This window comes from Ursus americanus, chromosome 22 (genome assembly GCF_024610735.1).
Source record: "Ursus americanus isolate L20-20 chromosome 22, mUrsAme1.1.p, whole genome shotgun sequence".
Lineage (NCBI taxonomy): Eukaryota > Metazoa > Chordata > Mammalia > Carnivora > Ursidae > Ursus > Ursus americanus.
The window spans coordinates 36,631,387-36,643,651 of NC_142148.1; the positions used below are offsets into that span (position 1 = coordinate 36,631,387).

Below are 12,265 nucleotides of genomic sequence, written 5' to 3' on the forward strand. Positions count from 1 at the left end.
CTCTCAGAGGAGTTATTTCATTGTGTTGCCACAAGTTAGAAGATTTTCTCCATATGTAAAAGTGGACTCTTTGATGCTGAGAATGTGTTTTTGTATCTCGCTCTTCCTAGAGCCTTGTCCAAAGGGTAGCATCTAGTAGGAATATGAAAGAAATTTTCCTGCAGACATCAACTCTGTTCTCCTGTGTGGGTTATTCCTCCCATCCAACCCATTCTAAATTCAGGAAATGAAACGATTTCACTGTTTGCTTATGTATTTAACCTGTCATTTACCTTTACTTCTTAAGAACGACCATTTAAATTTGAGGGCGTGATGATCCATTAGGAATTTGCTGGGGTGACTGTGCAGCCAGGATTTACAGCACTCTGCCAATGTGATTCTTTGTATGCATCCTGTAAATTTTAGTTATAGCTACACTTGTCTGTGGCCAGCATGGACAAGGCTGGCTCCTTTTTGTAATTTCATAATCACAATAAGATCATAAATCTCAAGCTGCCTTTTCTGTCCCCCCTTTTTTTGGTAGCCTATTGCCTGAAGCAAGACAATGGACTTTCAAAGGAAAATGTCAGCATTAACAGAGAGCCACTCTCAATGAGCCAGGCAGTGCTGTTTCAAGGTTATGTGAAGTTCATCCCCATCTCTTGACTAAAGACTCAGTATTAAAAAAGTGTGAGGATTTTCTCTGTGACCAAATGATCACATCTTTCCGGAGCTGAAGGACAGGTGTGCAGATATGAGTATCCAGATGTTGGTGTCATCCTTACGCCTCGCCCAGATAGTCACTAGTGTTTAGGAGAACAATGCAAGTAGTTTGACATCATGGAAATTTGCTCAGCCTTCCTGGATATGGTAACTACCTTTTATGTCACTATTATGTTAAGTCTGTCCAAATGACTCAGTCTGTGTTGTCCAAAAAATTTATTCTTGAAGATTGGGATTTTTAAAAGTAAACACTGTATCTTAGATAGATTTACAGAAAAAAATTGGAACAAAAATGCAAACAATTTCCATATCTTCTACAGTCAGTTTTCCTCATTAACACATTATTATGATATATTTGTTACAAATAAATAACCAATATTGATACATAATTACTAACATCCGATAATTTATTCATGTTTTCTTAGTTTTTTTTCTTTAACCTAGTATCATTTTGCGTTCCAGGATCCCATTCAGGATACCAATTTATATTCGATCATCATGTGTCCTCAGGCTCCTCTTGGTGGTGACAGTGTCCTAACTTTCCTTGATTTTGATGACCTGGACAGTTTTGAAGAGTACTGGTAAGTTACTTTGTGGAATTCCCTCATTTGGGATTTGTCTGATGTTTTTCTCATGATGTGACTGGGTTTGTGGATGTTTGGGAACAAGACCATGGGGGTAAAGTGCCATTCATCACATCATATCAAAAGTACTCATACTTAACATGGTGTCAGGGTTGATGTCAATTTTGATCACCAGGCCAAGACAGTGTTTATAGGCTTTTTTTCACAGTAAAGTTACTCTTTTCTCCTTCTTTTCATGCTATACATTTTGGAAGAGAGTCACTATGTGCAGCCCACACATAAGGAAAGGAAAATTAATCTCTACCTCCTTGAGGGACAAGTATCTATATAAATTATTTGGAACTCTTCTGCAGAGAGATTTGTCTTTTGTTCACCATTTATTTATTTATTTATTTATTTATTTAAGATTTTATTTAGTTGACAGAGATAGAGACAGCCAGCGAGAGAGGGAACACAGCAGGGGAGTGGGAGAGGAAGAAGCAGGCTCATAGCAGAGGAGCCTGATGTGGGGCTCGATCCCATAACGCCGGGATCACGCCCTGAGCCGAAGGCAGACGCTTAACAACTGCGCCACCCAGGCGCCCCATTTGTTCACCATTTATTTTTTAGTCAACCCTTTATTTATATCAATATGGACTAGTTGATAATATACTTTGGTTTATAATCTAATATTACTTTATTTTTTTGCTTAAATTGTCTCCGACCTGCCCACTGAGAGCTTTTTCAGTTGACTACTTTGTCTCTTTAACATACCCCAGCATTGTGGGGATGTTTTTGTTTGTTTGCTGGAGTATTTCCTTACTTACTGAGCTTCAAGATATATACGTGTATCTTATATACATATGTATGTATATTACAAGATATATAACATATAATATATGCAATATAATGGAATATATAATAGAATATAACATATTTAATATATTCTTATATATAATATATATTTATTATACATATATATAGCATTAGTTATATATTTACATAATATATACAAAATTATATATATATTTAGCATAACATGCCTTTTAAGTTTTTATTGAAAGCATCATACATCGGGTAATGGCAACTGAAGTAAACAGGCCTTTAGGGTGAGGTTTTTTGTTAATCTGGCTGGGAGTTGTATTGTGTTCAATATTTGATTGGCTACATTGTTTTGATCTCTCCTCTTGATTTTGGGCTTTCCTAAGTACTCCTGCAAAGAGTCTGCATCTTGCTGCCCTTTCTGCTGAAACCCAGTGTTATTATAGCGGGGTGCTGTTGGTTTTGTAAGATATGGTGGAATAGAAGTGTCCTACAACCTTATGATTTAATCTCAATTTTTCAGTGAATTCAATCTTCCTGCGTCCCTGGACTATGACCTTCATAAGTGTTTCTTAGCTTTTCTTGTTCCCTTTAGATGGCACAGGAAGGCTTGTAGGGGCTGGAGTGGGAGAAACACTCCTCACCTAGCTGGGATGAGGGTCTGGTAGTCTTTTTTCCTGCAGAGTCTGCCTTCTTATGGAGAATGGTCTGGGCATATTTCACAGATTACCCTACTTCCATCTCCTGTACCAGAACCTTGAGGGGATCTTTCTTGAATCTTTACCCTGAGAACTTCGTGTGGTTCTTGAGGTAAAACATGCCAAAGTATAGGGTGTGCTCTAAGAATGCAGCCCCAGAAAACCTTTTCATTCCCAAATCCAGCACATACTCAGTTTCCAGCAGTTTTTCCAAATGCCCATTTAAGTGTTTCCACCAGTTTAGAGTGCCAGCAGCTTCTGCTCCAAGTAAATAGATCTTGGCTGATGTTCTATGGATGTGTCTGTCTATCCAGATTTTGGTGTGGTAGAGTGCCCTATGAGTGACCTGAATTCTTGAGGGCTCCAAGAAAAGTCTTCACTTTAGTTTATTCACCTTTTCCTTAGAAGGACAGGACTGATGGCTTCTCATCTCTTTACATCAGAGAATGAAACCAGAAGTCAAAATTGGGATTTTAAATAGTGTACAAGGAAAGTCAGCATGACCCCAAGCAACACGATGTCACCTCCATGATTCTTAATTATCCAGTCAGCCTCATATTAAACACCTGTGCATTGTTGTGTGCACATCCCCTCTACACAGACACATACACACACACAAAACATCACTCAACTCTATAAAAGACATTTGTTAAGTGAGTACTAGAGACCTTAGAATCTTACAGTGGGTGTATTTTCCTTTATTCATCTTGGACATAAATTTACTTTTGGTTATTTTTTTTTAACCGTTAAACTGACATAAAATGTGCTCTCAAAATGTGTTTATTAAATGAACAAAAGTCTTTAGTAATATACAATGATAAAATGAAATACAACATGAGGGAGAAAACTTTGATTTTATATATAAATTGTAACCAATAGAGGATTTTGAAAGTCAAAAGTAAGATTGATCTTTATTACCACTTTCCTGAAAATATTGCCGTACCGAAGAAAAGAAATACAGAATTGCAGGGCTGGAAATAAGAACTGAAATCACCATAATTTCCTGTCTCTGTGTTAAACAATATTGAGACTCAGCTATTTTTCTCTATATATGTTAAACAGTACCGAAAACAAGCAAAATAGTTTAGCTACTTGCTCCAGAAAAATACTTCTTCCAGGAGAATAAGACTGTAAGCAACCGAAGTTACCTAAATGTCGTGACTAGTAACATGCTTATCAACTCTCTCAAAGACCCTCACAAGCTTTGCTCAGGAATTCAAAGCTATGCCATAAATTCTGTCCAGTCTCAATCAGCCCCCTGCCTTCCAAAACCCACCTTAGAATTGACCCACCCAGCCCTAGAATCCTATACTTATCTTTCCTTTATTTCTCCCTACTTAGGTAGTATTAAGACCTGTGAAGGTAGGTACTCTACACTCCTCAAAAAAGTCCAGTAATCTTACCTTTGCTCTATCAACAGATTTTTCTCATCATCTTTTAGGGAACTAATAGTTGGTAAAAGGAGCTGAAATGGAAAGTTGAATGCACAACCTCGAGAAGCCTTTAACATGGTTTACATTACAGAGACTAATATAGCTCTTGCATTTCAAAAATTATGCCTACACCCTCTTCATTAATAGGAAACTTATTAAAATTGTTTTTCTTTATTTTCTCCTTAGACAGATCTATCAAAAATTCCCCCTCATTTTGGCGAAATTCCATCTCCTTTTTACATTAAGTACTGGAAAGCTCATGACAGGCTTGTGAATGCACTGTGATTTGTGATTTTTGTATGCACCTTCCAGAAACACAATTGCAGTAACTCTTCACTTGGGAAACTTAAAGAGGAAGGGAACTTATGACTGTTGTAATATATTTTTAAATAGATGATAGCTCCTTAAAGACCTCAATTTGACAACAAAATGCTTTTAACAAAGTCTAAGGAAATACTTAGTGATGGGATTTATTGTTAAAGATCTAAATTCTAGTGACAGCCATTCTAAAAAATCATTTGAGACCATTGTAAATTAAATAAGCAAACCACAGTCAAGGACTGGTAAAAGCTGCCCCACATCTCCACTTACTTTTTCCTCTGTCACTTCTTCCCAAATACACATGGTACAGAGAGTTAGGGAAATGATTTTCACGTCAGTGAGTAATTGTATAGTCTTATGGGATGGTGAATAAATCATTCTCTTAAGCTGGGTAAATTGTGCTATGCCGTTGATCAATAGTGTCTGCACTTCTTTCTTTCTTTTTTTCTTTTTTTTAAATTGCATTACTGCAGGGGAGCAAAACTTGCTACCTTAAAATGTGTATCTTTGGCATGTAGATTACTTAAAGCTAATTGTTGTTAAGAAACAGATGGCTTGGGAAGAGCTTCTGACCTCGCTAGCTGCCTAAAAGAACTTAGATGGGAGGACCTGCTCCAGGAAGGGAGCTCTCACCATGAATACCCATAGCGTAATATGAGCTAGGTGTGGTAGACAGGGAGAAACTTACCAAAGTCTGTTTGTTTAAATTCCCCTCTATGTCCCATTTTTTCTGTATGGCCCAGCAAACATTTGTTTACCAGACATTTACTCCTTTTCATCTTCTTATGAATTGTCTTTCTTCTCTTTGGAGTGCCAGACACCCACCCCCTGCTCCTTAGCTCTGGTGGTTTATAAGCCTTAGTTGCCTGCCTGCTGCCTGTGGGCCTCATATTCTTATGGATCCCGTGTACATACGTAATTAAATTTGATTTTCTCCTGTTCATCTGTCTTATGTCAATTTAATTCTTAAGAGCAGCCAAAAGAATTTTAAGGGGTAGAGGAAAATTTTTCCCCAACAATAACATATACATAAAGTTTTACGTATGTATTTCTAAGGCACATATACTTTTCAAAAAGGGCTTAGCTGCAGATATTTTGAGGTATTCTGGACTTGGCCAATATCTAGCTGCTTGGGTCATTGTCAAGTAGCCGGCCAAAGTGAGCATGATCAGAGGAAATTTGGGGAAGAATCACTGTTCGCTTCTCCACACACACCAGGGAGTATACCAATCTTTACGGTGTGCCCATGTCCTTAATGTGCGTCACCCCATCTGCCATAGTCAAAATATCATGGTATTTCTACTTACAGGCTTATGGGGCAGGGCGATATTCATTGCAGAAGAATGAGAGAAGCACTGATCAAACTGTGCCCTGTGAAGAACTGGGCTTTCAAGGGCAGACCAGGAATGGGAGCCTCAGAGACCATGACACTTACTGCAGCCAAAGAAATTCAGCATTTTTCTAATATAATAACAGTTATACAGAAAATTTCATTTGAAAAAAAAAGGGGGAAATGCTTCTGAGGAAATGTTTAGAAACTACTGATCTGTTTCCATACTATAGTAAATTACATCCAATTTGATTTAAGTCTTTCCCCATCCAAATTCATGGACCCCCTGGGATCTACCTGCAGGCTCAGGTGCTGCACAGATTGCAGGCTAAGTACCTTGCCTTAGGACTACAACTTCTCTTATCTACCAAGACTCTTCCTCAATACACGTTACTTGCCTCGTATCTCTATGTGTTGCCATGTTGCATGCTTGTGGGCTCTTTCTGCAGGGCTTCATCTACCTGTTGAGTCACTCTCATAGCCTGGCTCGCATGGTCCTCCCTTGATGGCCTTCGGTCATCTGTGGAATCAGATATCACATCCTAGGCAAGTTGTCCTGGACAGCTCTTTCTAAAATAGCAACTGCCCCTATCCTGTCATTCTCTTTGCTTCTGTCCAGCTTTATTTGTCTTTGCAACTGCATAGAATTATCGAAAATGTATGTTAAATAATGCATTTGTTTGCTGAAGCTTCCTTGCACAGAATATAAACTCCATGGATATAAGGAACTTACCTGTTTAGGTTACTGCAGTATCACCAGTGCCAAGGAACTCTATTCGTTGTGTTTAAAAAGTCCTGTGATGCTACGTCCTAGGTACCTATGCATTTCTTCTCTCATTAGCTGCAGTTAGAGCTGTTCAGATTCCATGCTATGCCAGATTCTTCTTGTATAGGTCTTATTACAAAGCAATGGGAAGATCAGCCACCTTCTCTCTGAGAAATGATATTCTGACTCATACTCCTTCCTTGTTTTTTGTCCATGGATAGCAGAACTTTGTCCAATAAGTAGACTCCCATTCATCTAATGCACATAGAGTGATGGGAATAATAGCAATTACAATTACATTGTTTAAAGAATGTCTGGTTCTGCCCACAGCCTCAGCACCCTGTAACTAACTACCCATTAAAGAAAAGAAAAAAAAAAGAAAAAACCTCCCATAAAACCCTAATAAATCTTGGAACTCTACATGCCCCAAAGTACTCAAATTACCAAAAGTAATTTAAAAATATTTCTATTCCTCACTTAGGTGTCAAGCCAGAAGTTGTATCTTTAAGCCCTTATTTAAAAAAGAAAAAATTCCTGTCTCTCTTTTCTAGTTCTCAAATATTATATTACTGTACCAGAATAACTCTAATCTCTTCACCCACAAACCTATCACAAAACTGCCATAGATACTCAAGCTATGTAGACCTTCTCTTTTTCCCATTCCCTGTATCATATTGTCTCACCTCCCAACAGAAGTTCCCACTTGACTTTTACCTTGTGTCAGTTATCTGTCTATCTGTCTATCTCTCTATCATCTAACATCTTTCTATCTTTATCATCTATGTATCATCCATGTATCTCTGTATCCATCTGTTACAAACCACTCCAGGACTTAGTAGCTTAAAATGATGATTTTCATATTCTAAAATATCTCTTCCAAGATATTTATTAACTATAAAGTTAATAAAATAGTAACTTCAAAATGGAAAATTAGAAAGAAACCACCTTAATCTACTGATCAAGGAGAACAGCACTAAAAGCCAACTTAACGCGATGTACTCCCTGATAGAATGGACTGAGAATGACGTCACTTCATTCCCGAGGTGCAAAATCTCAGCCAAACCCAAACTGAGGAATATTTTGCAAAATAACTGACCAGTACTCTTCGAAAGTGTCAAAGTCATGAAAGATGAGGAAAGACTGAGAAACTGCTATAGATAAGAGGAGACTAACAAAACAAAAACTGAATGAAATGTGGAATCCTGGACTAGATCCAGGAACAGAGAAAAGGGCACTAGCGGCAAAAAATGGTGGAATTTGGGTAAGACCCTTACTTACTAGTATTAATATCCTGGTTCTGATCATTGGGCTGTGGTTGTATGGGGTAAATACATTAAGGGATGTTCAGTAAGGGGTATGTGGAAACTCTCTATACTACTTTAGCAACTTTTGTATAAATCTACAATTGGTTCAAATTAAAAGTTAAAGAAAGATACACAATGATATATTACTTCTTACATTTCTGTGGGTTCCTGAGTGATTCTTCTGATTTACCTGGGCTCTCACATGCAGTGGCATTTATCGGGTGAGTTGGCTAGGTGCTGGCTTATCCAGGACAGGGAGCAATTGGGCATCTCTTTTCATGTGATCTTTCATCCTGGGCTTCTCACCATGTGGTCTCAGAGTGGTTTCGAGAGGGTGGAAATAAGACATAAGCTTCTAAATGCCTATCCTTGGCAATCGTGCCTCACTTCTGCCTCATTCTGTTGGTTGGGGTGCCTGGGTGGGTCAGTTGGTTAAGTGTCTGCCTTCAGCTCAGGTCATGATCTCAGGGTCCTGGGATCAAGCCCCACATTGGGCTCCCTGCTCAGCGGGGAGCCTACTTCTCCCTCTCCCTCTGCCCCCCCCCACTTGTGTTCTACCTTACAAGCTCTGCTCTCTCTCTCTCTTTCAAATAAATAAATAAACAAACAAAAAACAAATAACAACAACAACAACAAAAAAACACAAGTCCTAAGACAAGACCAGATCTAAGATATCGTGTTGAGAGGAGTAGTGGCAGGGTCACATTACAAAGGGTTGTGGACATGGCGAGGCACAATTCATTGAGGACATTATTGTCAAAATCTACCATGAGCCACATTGGGGAGTGCCAGAATGCCGCAAGGGACTGATGACCACAGGCAGGATACCTCCATCCCCACTGCAGTCACATCTGTTTTGCTGTCCCCCAATCGCTGGGGAGTGTGGGCCCTCTCTCACCCTGAGTTGCTTTTTTCTCGTGCAAAAATTCTCATGGAATAAAAAACAATCCCACTATTATACCTCTCTCTGGGGAATATATTGCATATGTGTGTGTATGCAAATCTGTGTGGAGGTTGCTTTGTATATTTAGGTTTGTTTTATTTTATAGAAGCAAACTTCATTTTCTCATCATTTGTTAAATTCTATTTCCCAGACCTAAATTCTGTAATGACTGCAACACAGATGGTTTCCGTATATGTGTAACAGAAAGGGCTGGGGGTCACGGGGCAGCAAAGGAGAAGTACTAATATTCTTTTTTTTTAAAAAAAAAAAGATTTTATTTATTTATTTGACAGAGATAGAGACAGCCAGCGAGAGAGGGACACAAGCAGGGGGAGTGGGAGAGGAAGAAGCAGGCTCATAGCGGAGGAGCCTGATGCGGGGCTCGATCCCATAACGCCGGGATCACGCCCTGAGCCGAAGGCAGACGCTTAACCGCTGCGCCACCCAGGCGCCCCAGAAGTACTAATACTTCTAATACTAATTAGTGAATACTAATTCACTATAGATAATTCAGAGGGGGCTCACTGAGTTTTCACCAAAACACATAAATTTTAGTGGCCCTGACTCTCTTTTTGTTCCCAGGATTTTGCTGTGTTCCACTCAGAAAAAAGTTTTACTTTAAGTCAAATCAAATGAAAGATAAAATCAACTAGTAACTGAACAAGAAAACAGAAATCAATAGTTTTCTATAGAGCAAGGAAGAAATCAATAAAAATTGGAAGGAGAACTCATTATCTATCTTCAGGGTAATCAGAGTTGAGAAAAATTCTGCCATTGGTTAATTGACAGGGGCAAATAATATGTCTCACAGATAGGATTGTTATCTGTGATTTGATACCTAAAAGGGTATTACATTCAGAGCTTCCAATTATAGGACCTGATAGAAAATGGAGTCAATACACACTTCATTTTAATTGAATTTGGTGTTCAAATAGAAAATAAAAGTGAATTCTATCAAAAGACCTGAATTCTTGGTCTATCTGAGCCCAAGAATGAGGCTATTGCATTTTCCCTATTTACCATGTATGTTGATGTTACTTAAAAACAAGCTGTATTTGTTCTTACTTCCATGTAAACGGAACAGCAGTTTCTAGTTTGGTCTGTCTCCCCAAAAGTTAATCTGTCAGGAATTTCATATGCCTGTGCCCTGCCTCATCCATCTTTTAGACAGTGATAAAAAGTGGAGTCACAGACAGCCAGTGGAGCCCCAAGCAGGCTTGTGCTCTTAATTACTTTTGAAACTTTGAAATCAAGATACCCTTTCCAAGAAGGATCTCTCATTTTAAATAAAGTGAATATTTCTCCTAGATACTGCACTTCATTTATGTCCTTAGACTAAAAAACTGAAACTCTTTGGTACAGAAAATGAAAAAAGCCTTCTGCTTTCATTCTGGGAGTTGGAGGATGATCAGGATGGTGTCATTTCTGCTAATCCAATACACTGAAAGGTTACAATGTAAACCATTTTGATAAAAATAAAACTCTGGATACCTAGGTGTATAGATTCCCATATTATATTAAAATATATATGTTATATAAATACTAAATAATAATTGCATATAATATTAAATATATATTAAATAATCGTAATTCTATATGGTATTAAATATATATATAAATACAATACTTCTACTAAGCAATATGATTCCATGTAAAAGGTAAAGTTAGAGATATTTACTGAATATAGTTGGTGGTCAATAAAAGTTTTAATTAGCTTGAATAAATAGAAGTGTCATTGCACGTACCTTTCCTACAGAGACATTTGGGTTCAAATATGCTTTTACATGATTTTATCTATTGTATAAAATTATGCATTTATTTTCCACAAGATGGCTTTGCAAAACATAGATTTTGAAATTTTGACTCTTTTCTATAAAATTAAGCTTTTAAGACTTGCAGTATCCTCTTCTTTAGGTCATTACCTGAAATGAGACTTTTTGGGCCAAGTCTTCATGGAACATCTTTTCCCTTGTGTTGAAATAAGGTTGCATACAGTCAATCTGAGGACAGTAGTTGTTCTACGTGCAGGATAATGACCTGGTTGGCTGGAGAGGGATAGAGACAAAATAGAATACCGGATTCCTGATCTCCAACACTTTACATGTTAAAGGGAACAGCCAATACTAACAACATAGAGTGAAAAAATTGCACAAATCAAATATATTAACAAGTGCATATTAATAAAACTGTGAGAAATCAAAATATATAAATTCTGAATTGAAATGTAGACATACACACACATATACATATTAGGGAAAACTAACTGCTATAAAAGAAACAGGAAAGGAAGGAAGGAAGGAAGGAAGGAAGGAAGGAAGGAAGGAAGGAAGGAAGGAAGGAAGGAAAGAATGAATTTCAGTGGTGTTGCAAAGTGATGGTTCCTTTCTCCCTTATGTCATAGAGGATTTGCTCTGTGTGGTCAGTCATGGATGTAGGCTCTTATGATCTTTGGTTCCATTTCCCTCTGAATGCTTAAAGACCTCACTATTCTCCTGGATAATTAGGAAATAGACATGGAGGATGTGGAGGGTGTTTTCCACATGCTGATTTGGGAATAGCATACATCACTTCTGCACACATTCTGTTGGCCAAAACTCAGTTGCAGTGCCAAGATAGCCTTCAGTGATCCTTGCCACCTGGTATTCATACCTTGTGGAGTCCCCTTTCACATTGCTACAGCAGAAATGATGGTATGGGTTCCAAAACTATATTGTAAAGGATTTTTGCTTCCATGAGCTTGTTCTCTCTTGGATTCCTGACTACCTGGAAAGCAAATCGCCATGTTATGAGCAGCCTAATGGGGAGACTTCCATGTTGGGCAACTTCTAGCCAACACCCAGCAAGAAACCAACAAGCACCATGTGAGTGTGCTTGGAAGCAGATGGCCTAAAACCAGTTGAGCCTTGAGATAATTGCAGACCCAGCTGACAGCTTGACTATAACCTCTTGAGAGAGGCTGAGCCAGAACCACCCAGCTAAGCCATTCTTGGATTTCTGACCCTCAGAAACTATGTGAGATAACAACTATTTGATGATTTAAGCTACTAACATTTGGGGTAATTTGTTACATAGCAATAGATACCTATGTGCATGATCTCCCCTACCTGGGAAATGATGTCTGGCTGTGTGTCCATAAGGAAAGGATATGTCATTAGTGTCCACACAGCTGTCTCTACCATACTCAGTATCCACCCTGTCCAGGAGTCAGGATCAATGAGAGATAATACCTTCCCTGAGGAACTCCTAAGAATGAAACAACCACAGATGCATTGCCCCATATCCTCCATGGGCTCTTTACCTTTTCTCTGCAGATCATGAAAATGGCCTTCACAAAGAATGCCAGAAGAAATGGTGCCTTGAGATCTGGGCTACTCCCATATTTC

The 12,265-nt window shown here is 38.4% G+C and overlaps 1 long non-coding RNA gene across 10 annotated transcripts in view; it reads left to right on the forward strand.

The window, feature by feature from the left end:
* LOC123799865 (uncharacterized) overlaps positions 1–12,265 on the forward strand; it is a 503,415-nt gene that overhangs the window by 224,863 nt on the left and 266,287 nt on the right. For 7 of the 10 annotated variants that reach the window (XR_015720954.1, XR_015720957.1, XR_015720958.1 and 4 more), the window contains 2 exons: positions 524–849; positions 1,165–1,283. This is a non-coding gene — a long non-coding RNA (uncharacterized LOC123799865). The remainder of the gene's footprint in view (positions 1–523; positions 850–1,164; positions 1,284–12,265) is intronic. The other 3 variants (XR_015720956.1, XR_015720955.1, XR_006781737.2) reach the window with 1 other exon arrangement.